Here is a 15,263-nt window from a genome sequence, read left to right on the forward strand (position 1 = left end):
GTGTTTCCAGACCGTGTTTGAGAATCAAGTCACCTCACAGAACTACGTCCAAACTACAACAAGGTACCGGGGTAGCTCTACAGCGTAAAAGGAAGCAGAGATGTTTCCTTCGCTCGCCCCACGTCCCTCCCCCTCTTCCTGCCAAAGAACAGCGCTCTCGTGTTTCGGCTGCTGCTGTCCTTAGCCGAGACATTTGTCAAGCGAGGCATTTGTCCACAGAGGTGACAACAGACCCCCCCCCTCCTGCCATTCACACCCGTTCACTGCTACCTCAACTTTAAAAAGGCATTAGGGCTCTGTGAGAAGAACACGATCATGTGGTGAGCTGCGGTTGTGAAACTTGTTTTCGTGTCTGAAAGAATAATGTGAAGATGGTGTTATATGCGACTCTATAAGTGTGTACTACATGCTGACAGTGACAATGCTAACTGGTATAATGGAGACCATGTTCACCATCTAAGTAGCACTAAACACAACACATAGCTGGGGCTGATGGGAATTAGTTTTGAAGGAGTTTGGTCAAGTACTGAAATTGATTCCCACCGGAAAAAATGATAATTTGGACATAAAGTGAAGGGTTCACCAATGGTATTTAAATTTAATTTGACAAATATACCAGAATCTATCCCGACATTTCACTAAAAAAACACTAACGTCAACCTCATAGTAGTGAGAGGGAAAAGGTCACTTTACTGATCTGACAGATAACGTGATGAAAAGACGTTTCATTTATTTAGCGTCTTTTAAAACTGTAATTTGTTAAGCGTTAAGAAAAGCAACAGGTTAGAATAAAACACTCTCCACTCTCCCGGCTTCCAACACCAAACCACCCAGTAAACGGCAGACACAAATTCAAGTTTCCGGTCTGCGTCGCCGTCGACGACGGGGGTGAACGCGTCGATCTGTTGCTTCCACATGTGTCTTGCTTCGGCGCTCTGTCGTTCTGTCGACAGCTCGTCTGTGTGCGTTGTGCCCCAGAGCTCGGCGAGGAGAGTCGTTTCACACATCTCGGCATGTGTTGCCACTTGTACTTTTAAAGACTGGCTGAATCACTTGCAAAAACAGTTTATGACAAGAAGTAAGGATGCATGCAGTGTGTGATACTTGATGGTACCGCCACGTTCACTGGCAAGAGAGAAACTCAAAATATCCAGTTAACATTGAACGCACCGAAGACGCCGCATTTCCCAAAGGGGGGGGGGGGCGTGGACGCTGCCTACCGCACCAACTGTGTCCTCTCATCAAGAAGAGCTCCAGTGGGATGAAATCACACCTTTTCTGTTTGTGTGTAATATCAGTGTGTTTGTACTCTGTTCAGGATTCGTGGGCGGAGCAAGAGACAGGAAACTGCTCAGCAGGCGAATCCTCAGCTGAGACTCTCTATTCACAACGCTTTTTTTTACTATTATTAAATACGTTTTATTATAACTTTTGATCCTTTGTTCCACCGGGAGGTCTTCATCGAAACACAACAGAAGCCTAAAAAGGCAAAAAAACATCATTCGAGCGCGATAACCCAAAGTTGCATGACTCTTCTGATTCCCATCTCCGTCTAAAAATCTTCACATAAATGTGTGAAATTGAATTGAATAACCATTGAGTTCTATTCAAACCTTTTATTTCAAATGATTCAATGGAACTCACGTAATAAACTCACACACACACACACACACTTAATGTTTAACGCGCGTCTTCAAACCGGCGTCATGTGCTTCCACTTCACTACGGTTAATCGCCACCTTAGCTCACGCCGGTCCTTAAGTCTTCTGCTTCTGTAACACCGCTCACACTGTACTTAGTAGTAATGCATACGGGCTACATTAGCAGGTGGTGGCCCGGTGGTTTTTAAGAGCAGATTGAGGTTAAGTCAGTAAGACTACAATACGTGTTTAAGGCCAAAGTTTCGCTGAAGTCTAAGTCCACCTTTTAACAAGCGAACACCGGGGGGGGGGGGGGGGAGAAAACATTGAAAATCAGGGAGAGTAAAGCTGGGAGAGACTGAAACCCAAAGGCTGAAGTGACTTAATGAGTGAGTGCTTTGGTATGTGGGCTATAGAGTTACGCAGGGACAAAAAAGCGGAGCGGTGAAGTCCACTCCTATAGACTACTCTGACACGCCTCTCCTTTCATCTTCCTCCCCGTTTGTCTCCCTTTCTGTCTCGCTAATCCCTCGCCCCTTGTTTATCTTCCCCGAGTCGGTTAAGTGCGCGTTTGCGTCCGAGAACGTGTGAAAAGTTAACAACAGGCGCGGTGACGGCGGTGTCGAAAAAAACCCCCGTCTGCGTGTTCAGTCTCGGCGCAGATATTTGGGTGTGAGATGCGACTTCATTTCTCCCACGGATCTCCAGAGAGGAAAGAAAGGAAAGAGTGAAAAAGAGAACACAGGAAACGAACAGTCGACGTGTATCTACAGTGTCCTATTCCATACTCTGTTGAGTGCAAGAAAATGCATAAACAAAATGACACGGCGCTCCTCAGACAGCTGAGTCAGGCAAAAGTTGACACACGGAATCAAATCCAAATCAGAGCGTCTGGCTTCCAAGCGCTCTCTGGTTTCCTCTCGCCAGTGAAAAGCAGAGAGAAGTTCGGGAACGTGTTCTTCTTTCGGTTGTCGGATGAGTTGGACGCGGGGACCGGTTCGGGAATGCCATCCTCTGCCAAATTTCTTTTTTTTTTTCCCCCCGGAGACTGAGGCACTTGTGTGCGGCACGTGGGGTCGGGCCACTGCCACGCCTCTACCGGCAGCAAAGATGCTCTTTTTTGTGGAAGGGTTCCAAAGAGGATTCAAGCTGTAGAAAGGCCGGAAACTAGGGGCGTCCTGGGGTTTCACTGGGACCTTCATCACATATCATTCGAGCCTCCTTCTCCGCTTCACTGCCGGTTAATAATAGCCGGCAATCTCTTCGTGTTGTCGCATTTGTGTCGGCACTTAAATGAGAACTCACACAATGAGGAAGGGTAAACAGAACACTGATTAAGATCCGTTTATCTAGCGTCCTCCTTTGATGAGTATCTCAAGCGTGCTCGGAGCTCCTTTCTGGCTTTACCAGCTTCCTCTCGCACAGTCGATATTTTCCAAACTCTCCTCCCTCACCGCTCTCGCCCTCCCTGGCACTCTTTGCTCTCTTGCCATTTGCATAAGATTCACGGAGACACATGAAAAGCACGTTGCCCAACATGAATTTTTTTTTTTTGCGAGCGTGTAACAAGCTCACGACTGTGTTTGGCTCACTCTCTGCCAAAGACACACGCCGCGCTGCAAACATGCCACGGACACACACTAGCACGCCCACACACACACACACACACACACACACACACACACACACACACACACACACACATACACACTTACAAAACATACAGTAAAAGACACAATTTACATTTGAGAATTCCAATTTTTCTTGATTTTCTAGTGTCTCTTAAAGTTTTCTCTGTTCCTCCTCTCTCTCTCTCTCTCTCTCCCTCCCTCCCTCCTCCCTCCCTCCCCTCCTTGTCAGTGCCATTGACTGACAGTCTCCCATCAGGGAGGCTCTCTGACAAATGGGCCAAATGGAGTCGTGCCACTGCTGCTGCTGCTGCTGCTGCTGCTGCTGGCCGCACGTCAGCTCTCTGCGGTTATTGCCTCGCTCTGCTCAAACACTCTTATTTATATTATACGCCATCACCAGACTACTTTCAAGTGTTTGATGGACTTTTTTTTTTTTACGTGTCACCTCCTGCTGTTGGTTTGTCTCGTTATTGTAAAATCCGACGGTATATTTTGGCGTGCAAAAACGCATTTCTATATTTCAGTGTCACACCGGGACAATTAGAAAATGATGAATTTCCTGTTTTTCTAAATTCTGTACGACTGTGTCAGACTGTGTCAGAATTCTGTCGAAGTTTCCGTGTCTCAATTTGATCCACTTTGGCAGTTTTTGTTTTTGTTTGTAAGTGTTTAGAGGTTTTAAACTCTTTTACTACTGTTTATTTCCTACTTTGTATATCCAAAATAGAGCTGGTCAAGAACTATGCGTGAGAGTACTGGAGTCAGAAATGGCCTTTTTTGGATCCCATGAACTTTAGAATTAGCTAGCTCAACGTTTCGTGCTTTTTTTCCCAATGGGCCGGTCACTGTCTGTGTCCTAATGAGCGTCAAACACAAGCAGTTATTCAGATTTCACTTCTAGGACTGTGAGATTATTGGATGTTTCTGACATTAACAGCAAAAAAAAAAAAAAAAAACAGCTCAAAACTTGACAGTCTGAAAACAAGATAAAGAGAGACGGGGCAAACTAATTTGAATTTATTTCCCAACCGCCTTCTTGTGGTTGCGTACCGAAGACAGACAAACTACGTACTTCAGCAGACAAAGACATCACATCACAGTCAGCAGATTGTTCCTCAGTTTAGTGCGTCGCCTTCTGAGCGTCTCCTTTACAGCATCTATTAAAAATCGTAAATTACAAAGTACAACACCATAACATCAAAGTCACCGACAGTAGGAGTGTTTCTTTTTTTTTTTTCCTCCGCACATAAAAATGGTCTCAAAGCGCTCCATTAATCCGAGATTGGTTTGACTTCCTGGAATAAAATGGCATCAAGTCCTTCTGAATATTTCCATCATGTCTTATGAGACAATTACAAGTAGCAGGCTTTTTTAAGATGCAGGACAAACACATTTGAACATGTTCAGTTCAGGGATTTATCCACATATGCAGCGTAGCGTCAACACAAATGCGTCCTTGACCTCCTAGAAGGACCGCCTAGTGAAGTTTGCAGTTAATGTAGCTCAACAAAGCAACCGAACACTCCTCTCCTCTCCCTCTCTGTTCATCCGGCTCTTTCGCATCCAGCGGTTTCTTTTCATTTTGCAGTTTTTTTTTTTCAGCGTAGTGCTCTCCATTATGCAAATAGCCACAGCGATCCTCTTGTGTGGCTGCACGGATGAGCGCAAATGTGTGTGATGAGTGTTTTTTTTTTTTTAATATTCTCCGTCTTCAGGACATTCGTTCGCCACAGATAAAGTCAACAATAAGCACAGAGGCAGAATCCCATCACGAGCAGCCGCTCGAGATACATTTGAAAATAATTTTAAAGCCGAGTGTGAAATGCAATCGGCCTTAAACCGGATGTCGACAAAATCTGAAAGTTGTTATGCAAGAAATCGGGACTTAAGAGCGACAATCGGATGGTGGTTCGGTGCCGACGAGGCGGAAAACCAGCTAAAGATGTGTGTATGAAAGTTATATTTGGTCTTCATATCAAAATAGCATCCAACCCACAAACTGGAAGTCATCGGAGCTAGTTCAGTTAAGACAAGCCTGTGCCACAATACAAGACATTCCCTTCTAGCCCAACTAATCCAATGCCACACGCCTTGACCTCTGAGGAGCATGACAAGCAGCACGCCTTTTTTTATTCATACTTAATCTAAATGCTTCCGATAACGCTACAGCGTAGAGAACAATCACCTGACTCTGCGGTTCCCCTCAGCTCTACAGAGCTTTGTATCGATCGTTTGGCTCTTAGTCCCACAACGTCGCTGTATTGGTTCGTTCACCAACTCTTAAAACGCCATTCTTTTTTTTTGGCCGCGGAGGCAGATATTTTGTTGGTGGAGAGACCAAAAAAGACAAAGATAAAAGAAAGTGAATAATGGACGGACGTTTGGCTGCATTATTGAGCGACGCCCCGGGGGCCGGCTGTGACTCGAGGAAGTTGTCCTTTAATCGCAAGGTTGCCGGTTGAATCCCCCAGCTCGTGCGGTGACTGTTAACATGAATGCAGAAGTGGGTGAATAAATGCAGAGATGGCTTAAACAGAGAGGCTGTAACTAGTGGTCAAAGGAGCAGCTGTAAAACTGTGGATAAAAAATATATTTTTCACAATAAAAGACCCTTTTTTTTGCTGCTTGTAGTATTTTCTCCCTGCAGTATCAGCAGAGTTGTTTTTTATAGAAGAATAGGCGATAACACATTTAAATTCCTCTACATTCTTTACATTAGAAGTCCTCCTTGTATTGGTATTCAAACCCTTTAAAATGAAGCAGTAAAATCAGGAAATGTTGGGCTTCTGTCATATCTTAAAGTACCAAGAGGGACGCAGGAGAGAAACTAAAACTTCAAACCAACGAGATTGGTTTGGAAGCTATAAAAGTACTGACAGCTGAACACACAAGCCTCTCTCTCCGGTCTCCTGCACAGACACGAGTTGAGTTTCGCAACGCACACTTATTGGAGGGGGAGAATGGGGGCCGTCACGGGTTGGCCGTCACGGGTTGGCCGCGGTTGGCGAGGCGTCACCGCAATCCTCTTGGGAGGCTGGTCGGGCGCACTTTGGAACCACTCCAGAGATGCTCCAATCTCAGGGCGTGTCTGGGCACAAACCGGTATTTGGAAACGCAAATCAGTGCGGCATCGTTTGATTCGGCGGCGGCGGCCAAACGTGCCAATGGAAAAGCCCTATGAGTGACAAGAGTCGACCAGCTGGCAAATTTGCGTTTGTAGCCAAAATAATCCAAGACCCTGAGACCCTGAAATAGCCCTTTAAAGAGGTGGGATACACATTTAAATTTAAATGCACATTAACATGAAATCAAACGAATGGATAAATGGAGGCAGAAGATGTTATCTTTCAGCCAGAAATGCACACATTCAGCGACACACAGGAGCTCTCTCAAGCTGGGCACCGGTTCACTCACAACGCCAGACTAGCCTGGACTCTGGCTAGTCTGGTTCTGGCTAGTCCGGCTCTGCCAGGGTTCCCCGTGATTGACCGAGAGCCTATTCAGTCCCCAGCTGACTAAGATCCCAGACACAAGGACGCACGCTGCAATACTATTTGAAAAGAAGATACCGTTGTAAAAAAAATATTTTTTTAAATTAATAAACGACATTTACTTCACTCACGAATCCTTGTGCAATCACTTTTCCAAGACATTCCTGGCTAAAACACCGCAGCTCCTATCCAAGTGTATGGACATTGTTATGAGCGAAAATGGATCGTTTTGTAACTCGACCAAAAAACATGAATCTGTCCATTATTTTAATAGTTCAGTATTGTATGCAAGATAACCGGTACGTTTATGCATGGCAGTGGTACTAATAGGCCGTCACTCATTTACCCTTTAGACGAGGCTGCAACCTCATAGAGTGAAGAAAGTCTTGTGCACAATAGAACAAACTGCACTTGACCGTTAAGCCTGGTGTAAGATAGTGTTTCCTCTCTTAAAAGTAGATTAAAATTCATAAGCTGACAGCGCAGCTCCTCCCTACATCCAAAACACCCTGCACCGCCCGGCTTCACAGCCCGGCTGGATTTTCGCACATGACAACACGAGCGAAGACTAAATATTTTATTAAAAAGCTGAACATTCTCTAAGACAAAAGCCCTGTAGCACTTTCCCCCACAAGACCGCAGTTTCATCTGGATGAAATCAGAAAAACCCCTCAAATTCACCTCAAAATGGAAAATGAGAGAAGAGCCTCTTGTTTATCCACAAAAATGCTTTATGGTGAAGAAGAAGTAGAAGAAGAAGGAATCTCAACTGGTTTAACTCGTCTAATAAAAGTCCTGTATAAAAAACACCCACACAAAAAGAAGTGGTTTTCTTCCTCCAGTACATGAGCAGGCACTCAACCTTTCCCAACTAGCACAAAACCATGCAGACATATTTACATGTCAATGAAGGCCAAGGGTGAGGACTTTCTTCTTGTGCTCCTATGAGCTGAGCAGATGAGCTCAGATTGAGCTCAACTCTAGACCGAGGATGCAGAATGTCTTCGTGCGTCTGACTATTGTTTTGAGTTATTCAAAGTGACCACTTTTATATAATGAGCCTGTCTTGGTACCAACAGCACCACTCGAGAATATCATCTAAAGCACGGCAGGTTGAGGATGTCCGGCATCGGCAGCCATTTGCTTTCTGTAGGTAGAAAGAGGAAACGGTGTGGATGCAGTCGCTTTTGCTGTAATGATCAGCAGATCATAAGCAAAACAAAGCACTGCGTGATATATGAAAATAAGAACGAGGATTGAGTGTGTGTGTGTGTGAGAGAGAAAGAGTGTGAAAATGAATCCCTTCCAGCCCGTAGACGTGTGAACTCTTCCTGAGCATTGCCTGAAGTGATCACGTAATCAGATGATATGAGAAGTAATTGCCCTTTCTACTCTTTTCTACTTCTAGTGGACCTGTAGAAGGGATCCTCCGAGGCTGTGTGCATTGAGACCGGTTGAGAGGAGACAGCGGTCGATCACTGCAACGAAGGTGACGCTCTATGTTCGGGAAGCCTCGCTGTGAAGGTGAGAAAAAAAAAAAACGCTCGACGTTCAGACTTATTTTGGGCTGGATCGCTAGAAGAAGTTCCAAAGTCTCAGGAGATGAAAAAAAAAACGGATCAGAAAAGTTTGGCCTTTAGCAGTTTTTCTTTCCCCTTTTTTCCTCCGTCTCCCCTTTCTCGGCCGTGGCAGACAGCCCGGTGCATAAAGCATCGTGGCTTAAGAGACGCTGGCGAGGACAAACTTTCGGTCTCTTGGAAATATGTTCTCTGTTGACTCAATTCCGCTCACCGCGTTCTTCATCGGCGGGGGCGCGGCAGAGTCCTTCCCGTCGGCCATGAAGACAAAACACGGCACTCTTTCTTGTCTTTTAACCATCTAGTTTGGGCTCTTAACATTTGGAGCGGTGGAGAGAGAGAAAAAAAAGAAACGAGGCAGCGGAAAATGAGGGGGAAGAGAAAGAGTGAGCACTCTCTCTGGCCTACAGTGCAGTCTAGATCCCCCTGGATTTATTTGTGTACATAACTGTCTCCCCCCCCCTCCTCTCTCAGGCTCTCCCGCTTCCATTCTTTTGTGCCGCTCAACACAAACACCCACACGGTGCAACCGCTACGCAGCACGCAAATATGCAGATTCCCATTACCACGGAATTATCTATTGAACAGGAACGGTACACCCACGGCTCTCACGTGTGATCACTCCACTGGAAGAGCGAGAGGAAGGGCTTCCTGCTCCACGAAAGCTCGCACCAACACGGCCAAACGGAAAGACAGACCAAAACTTTAAAGCAATGACGAAAAGGTCGTTAGAGCAAAATGTCGTTAGCAGGCTGTTGATTTCATCACGTTGCCATGTAACACCCCCCCCCCCCCCCCTCCCCTCCCTGACCCCCTTCCCAACAGAACAGACTGAAGTCCTATTCATCTGACCACAGAGGCCCTATAGTCAACAGCTTGAGAGCCAAATGGAGAGCCTAGTCATAGTGGCAAGCTAGCAGGAGAACCATGTGACTCCCCTCGTTCACCAACATGCTCGTCAACTTTTTCCAACAGAAGCGCTCTCATCATTTCCCGATCTTTCCCACCCACCCACCCACCCCTGGACGCTTCACATCTCACTCACCATGCTGTGCGTCTGGATGGGTGCTGGTGTCGGGCTCCATGTTAGATTCACAGTGTGACGAGCGCCCGGACCGGCACAACCATGTCCTGAGGCAAAGTGGGCTCTGGTCACTGAAGTGCAGCTACCTTAAAAAAAAGAAAAACTGCTACCACAACTACTGTTCCGTTTTTTGTTTTTTTTTTGGTTCCTGCCGCTGCCGCCGCCACTGCCGTCTCCTCTCTCTCTCTGCCGCTCTCTCCAGTCAGAGCTGCCGGCTCTGGTCTGGGCCCCCGCAGCCTGCCAGCTCAGCTCAAGGCTTCTACCGCTGTGTTACATCTGTCTGACTGAGCCTCTCTCTGGAGAGTGGAGGGAGAGAGGGAGAGAGAGAGAGAGAGAGAGAGAGAGAGAGAGAGAGAGAGTGAGAGAGAGGGGGAGTACAGCCGAGCACAGAATGGGCGGGAGGAGAGAGAGGGGAGCAGTTTCCACAGTGTGGTGGTAGAGAGAGAGAGAGAGAGAGAGAGAGAGAGAGAGAGAGAGAGAGAGAGAGAGAGAGAGAGAGAGAGAGAGAGAGAGGTAGAGAGAGCGAGAGAGACAGAGAGAGAGAGAGAGAGAGAGAGGGTTGTGGCAGCTCTGAATGTTTCCACTTTGATCAATTTTACACTCTCGGCATATTTTTTTTGTCATCATAAAGAAAACGTAGCCAGAGAACATCCGTTTGGAAAACATTATCAGGCCATAAAAAAAAGGTAGGAACTTATGTAGCACTGCAGCCGGATTGTAACAGTAGGTGGGCTCTGACCGGGTTGTGTTAGCCGGGCATGAGTTATTTACCCTCATTTCATTTTGGCACACAGAACAGGACATGCTGCTTTTGCCGACCTGAACAACTTGCCTGGAAACTTAACATCGGGGCTGAGCCTGTAAATAGAAAATCAGCTGTTCCTACTTCTTCCGGGGATGACTTCAAATCGCTCGTTTTATACGATATAGCCCAAAATCCAAATATCTGCAACGACAGAAAATGCAAGAAGTCTTCAATTTGAGATGCTGGACCCAGAGAGTATTTTTTTTCGAGTCGATTCATGGACTCATCGTCCAGCTCTGGTTAATGTAGAATGACAAAAAAGATTGTACAAGCAGTTGTACAGCTCCTAAAACTGGAAGACATTTGACAGGTGTCCATCCAAATGTATCGCAAATTTGAACCGAATTTCGAGAAAATTGGCAAAAGAAAAAGCAAATGGGTGCTTGTTTCTACGTGACCATAAGGAGTTCATGAAGACAAGCTAATTACAAGATTACAAGAGCATGAGGTTAACCTGAAAAGGTGAAAAACGATCGATGCGAAAACGACGTTTCTGTTCGTTTCGTGTTTTAATGTGAGGAAGGCAACATGAGATTTGTGTGAAGCCAGGAGGAGGTCTGTCCTCAGCGGAGCGGCTTCAAAGCTTCAGTGGACGTTGAAATCAGATGCTTCATGTACGTCGCTAAATCCGTTTCCATTGTCACATTTTGCTTTTATTGGTAAACCAACTTTTCCACCTCTGCCGAAGCGTAAAATCTTTTCGTTGCAAATTTTCAAGATTTCTTTCAAATTTTCACTATTTCCACTGCGATTTTGGAGTGAAAATGTGCATAAAAGCAGGTGGATGGCACATATTTATACAATAATGCAATGTAAAAATGATAATATAATATATTATAGTGGTGTGCTGGCCAGGATAGACTGCCACTAAGACAGTCTGGCTAATGATAGCTAATTGTAATATCTGAGGAGAGAGACGGAGGCAAGCAGGACTTTGTTAAAATAAACATCAGAGGGAACGTTAAGATGCTTAAAATACATGCGAGGCAGTATTTGGGGCCACAAGGCACGAACAAATCATCCAACAGCCTTTGGTCAGTTATCCAGTTCTAGTTAATCCTATCTAAAGTGTTGCAGCTGCGGTGAAAATATTTATGGAAGAAGTAAAAAAAATAGGAAAATAGGGCAGCATATGCCCTAGCATCTTTAAAGAAACCGGAGTACTTTTCCAAAATGAAAATAAAAAAAAAACCCCGTTCACCTCAGTAAAATTAAGCTTAGCTGTTCAGATGGAGGAGTAGAAGCGCTCTCTCCGTCTCAAGCGGGAAAAAAAAAAAAAAAGAGTTCAAAAGAATAGAGGAGGCATCCGCTCGCCATTGGGTCGGAGGATGAGACGAGATGAGAGCGCTCTGTGGATTCCTCTTCATCCGGCCGCAGCTTTTTATTCATCGTGCCGCTTATTCGGAGCCCGTGTGTCACACAAGGACAAGAGCAGGTGGGGCCTACGCCAATGCATAATTTAGTAAAACATAGGCCGTGTGGGTGTTTGTAGTGTTGTGATTCGAAAGCGCGCGCACACACACACACACACACACACACACACACACACACACACACACACACACCTTTAAAGGTTAGACACTGAAGAGGGGGACCAGAACATGTATTACCGTTTGGGTTTTCACGGGTGAATTAGAACCCTTCTGTCAACATGACAAACGCTTGTTTTGTTCCCGTGAAATTGAGATTTTTGCGAGTGAAAAGTGTGTTTTAATGAAGCTCCAGCAGCATCTCACCCAACACCGCTAAGCTAGCACGAGCGTGAATGCAGTCGATACAAAAATCAAAAAAAATGTGTATGTATGAAAATGTGTTTAAATGGCTGCCATGACAACCACTGCAGTAATACATGGATGTATTGTAATGTATTCGAGCTAAAAATGGAGAATTGGCTTGACTACGGAAATCTGAATCAGCAATTTAGCAATTATCTTACATCACCATCATCATCATCACCATCATCATCATCATCATCATCATCATGGAAAAGTTTCAGAAAGTCACTGGCAGAGTTGCAGAGTTGCCTTGTAATTAGTGGACTAACTGAGCAGACTGTGTTGGTTCTGTTAGCCTCCGTCTCTCCTCACATAAACAAAATCAACTTCATCGCAGATCCGGTGTAATGATGCGTCTGTGTGCCCCATTCTACCAACAAGTCCTCACCTGTTACCACGCTCTCCTGAGCCCCCCCCCCCCCCTCCTCTGAACACGCGCATGTGTGTGTGTGTGTGTGTGTGTGTGTGTGTGTGTGTGTGTGTGTGTGTGTGTGTGATATAGCGCAGCACAATTGCAGCAAAAAAGTAGCCCTTGCATTTAAAAGTCAAATATGTGCTATGCAGAGAATGCTGGGTAACTGTCTTCACTTAGAGGACGTCTCTTGTCTCGTCACCTTGCCCTCAGCATAATAAGAACACGTCATCTGGGATGTGATAGAAAGACACTAGTGTCTGAAATAAAGTGCTAATAGTGTGATGACATGGCATTGAATATTAACATTGATATTGTAAAGCTATAGCAGTGGTGCCATTGTTTGCTTTTGTTAGTCCAACCTTTAACTAAAAGAAACTTCAACCTGTGGAGTAAATATTCTCCTGAACATATCAACATTACAAACGTATTACATTTAATACTTTTTAATGCCCCCAAAATTGTGTTTTTACTGTAAAGTGATACTTCGTCTACAAAATGACCATTTGCATGTCAACTACTCACCCAACGGTACCTCCAATCCTTGAAGAAAACTTAATCCAAGTCCCGTTCAGCCAGTAGTACGCTCATTATTCCAGAAGCACAACGCTTAAACCTTCTTACTATTCGACAAACTTCAGACTCGTCCGGACTCGCGCGGATGACTGGGCGTGAGCAGATGTGGAGGCTGATTACGGTTTCGTGGAAGATTCAAGGTAAACAAGGCGAGTGATTGACACACAAATGGTTATTTTGTGGGAGAAGTATTCCTTTCGACACTGAACTAAATGGCTCCCTCTGCTGGTCGACGGTTGAAAGGGCAGAAATCACTGAAAAAAAGGGTTTAAATTCTGCAGAATGGGTGATTCTGATTCTAGCAGTGAGATCACTATGGTAACAAAGGAACCATGCAAAAAAAAAAAAAAAAAAAAAAAAAAAAAAAGATTACACAACATCGCTTCACCAGAAATGACACAATCCTCATGCTGTCCATTAACACCGTCTCAGAGACACCTCAGGAGACGACTTAACTTAATAACACCTAAACTTAATGTTCTGTTAAATCACGTAATGACATCATGAAGAAGCACTTTAACCAAATAAGCGTTGAGCACACCGATTTAAACGGCGGCTTATATTAGGTTGCGTGCCAGCTGACAAACCCGGCAACAGTAACCGTGGGACACGATTACCTAAATGTCAAACCTCAGCGCCACCTAGTGTCTCATCCCGACACAGACGGGCTTCCATGAGCTGCTCCCGAACGTCCACAGAGCAGTGCTATTATATAGTACATGTACTCGAGTGCTGTATTCAAGTACAAATGTAAAACACCTTGTACTTTACTTGAGTATTTCCATCACTATTTTGAATGTAAATATTGTACTTTTCGCTCCGCTACATTGAATATAATTGACAGCTGTAGTTACTTTGCTAGAAAACATCAACTCTTTATGATGTATTATTATTATTATTATTATTATTATTATTATTATTATAGGTTATTAAGCTGCATCAGTATATAAAGTGACTAAAATAAGCCCCACCTTCAGCAGCTGCAACATTAAAGTGATGAACACATGAATGCATCGATTATTAAAATAATGAGATACAATATATAGGATTGAAACATGGGCCGTTCTGCATAATGAGTACTTTTACTTTAAGTATATTTTGATGCAAACTAATCTGTACTTTTACTGAAGTAAGAGTTTTAAATGCAGGACTTTTACATTGTAGTATTGAGTACTCCTTCCACCCCCGGGTATTTTATTACAAGCAGTACATTTTCATAAACGCAAGCAAGGACAGGTTCAACGGTCCGTCTGCTGCCTGAGACCAAAACATGTCGAGTGTCCGTCTTGGTGGTGAGGATGAAGCGTTATAGAGAGCAGTGAAGCGCTACGAAGCAGCAAGCTCTCCATCTAGTGGAGACACGGCAGATTTAAAAAAAAAAACGGCTCCACCAGGGCCTGAGAGCGATGCAAGTCCCAACGTCCCCCCTAAACCCTGAGCCCTGAACCCTCAAGGACTCCAGTGACGTCAGCTGGTGACTGGTTGAGTGCGAGAGGCTGCGAGGGCTGGAAATGGTGTAAATACGAACGGGACAAGCACGTTGCTGCAACACATCACGTTACCATGACAACGACAACAAATAGGATGCGTAATTGTGTGTATTTATTTTATACTTTGTGCTCCCTGATCCTCACAAGATGAGAGGTGGCTTCATGTCATCTATTTACTCGTTTTTGCCAAAACAAATATTCGATGAATAAATAAATATCCTCTGAGTTCAGGTTTATTTTTTGTTCCATCTTTAACCCTTAATGTTTCTGTGTAAATACAATAAGACAGGCTGAACACACGTGAGCCGTCCTCTTTGTCTCCATGCGTCCACTGGTTACCCCGTGTTTAACGTCACGTTGCTATGACTTGTGGGTAATTCCCTTAGGCTAAGCCAGCATACCATGCTGACTTACGGAAAGGGTTCATAGAGGGCTCAAAATGTCTGCCGGAGAGAACCCTCAAACACAGCGGGACACCCCTAAACCCTCACGGACTTGGCGGGAGTCCGCCTCAAAGTCCACGAGTCCATAAGAGGGGGACAATGTGATTCGGCCTGAGTGTTTGGCTGCTCACGTCACCGACGAGCAGAAAGAAGTGCTTTACTTGAGTTACGTTTGACCTTTGTAGAGAACAAGTACCTGCACATGGCTTTAAGATGATATTTAGTAGCCTTTTAAAAGTCAAAACCATTAAAAAAAGCAACAACTTCCCCTCAATCTCCTGAGTCTTAACAATAAACTATATCTTTATATGTCCATAATCATGTTGAACAAGAGTTAAA

Source organism: Cebidichthys violaceus, unplaced genomic scaffold (genome assembly GCF_023349555.1).
Source record: "Cebidichthys violaceus isolate CVI_PGR_0920_01 unplaced genomic scaffold, fCebVio1.0.p SCAF_12, whole genome shotgun sequence".
Classification (NCBI taxonomy): domain Eukaryota; kingdom Metazoa; phylum Chordata; class Actinopteri; order Perciformes; family Stichaeidae; genus Cebidichthys; species Cebidichthys violaceus.